We start from the raw sequence: 590 nt of genomic DNA on the forward strand, positions 1-590 counted from the left end.
AAAAAAAAAAAAAAAAAAAAAAAAAAAAAAAAAAGGAGAACAAAGGCAAAACGCAGGAGAAAGAGGCGACGTTTAAAGGCGGATCGTGGCGGGGATGGCGCGATGGGGATTAAAAGGCTGTCGGAGGTGGCTGGGGGGGTGTGTGAGGGTCGCGGCGCGGGGTTTTTTGGGGGGTTTTTTTTTTGGCTGCCCCGCGTTTCTCCACAGGGGCAGCACAAGCGCTATGGCTGTTTGTAATCCAGCATGGAGACACTGCTGCTCCAGCCTTCTCCTCCTCCTCCTCCTCCTCCTCTCCCAAACAAAACAGCCCAAAAAGTGAACTCGCCGCGCCGCCCGAGCCCTCCTCTTCCCCCCTTCCGCTCCGCGCTCCGCTCTAGGACATCCACCAAAAAATTAAAAATGCAAAGGGGGAAAAAAAAACAAACCACACACACACAACACACACCAACCCAAAAAACTCCACACACACACATATAGGCGCGCGCGCGCTAAATTTTTTTTTTTTAAGCTAAATTTCCGCGATTGCCGCTTTAATCTCTTCCCCCTTCGCTCCCCATCTGCCTTCCCTCGTTTTTTAATTGGTTTTTTTT

The 590-nt window shown here is 50.0% G+C and overlaps 1 protein-coding gene across 1 annotated transcript in view; it reads right to left on the reverse strand.

Moving 5' to 3' along the window:
- Nucleotides 1-590, reverse strand: part of HMGN5 (high mobility group nucleosome binding domain 5) — a 13,121-nt gene that overhangs the window by 7,488 nt on the left and 5,043 nt on the right. The window lies entirely within an intron of this gene.

Source organism: Neopelma chrysocephalum, unplaced genomic scaffold (genome assembly GCF_003984885.1).
Source record: "Neopelma chrysocephalum unplaced genomic scaffold, ASM398488v2 Primary Assembly neopelma1_81, whole genome shotgun sequence".
NCBI classification, from domain to species: domain Eukaryota; kingdom Metazoa; phylum Chordata; class Aves; order Passeriformes; family Pipridae; genus Neopelma; species Neopelma chrysocephalum.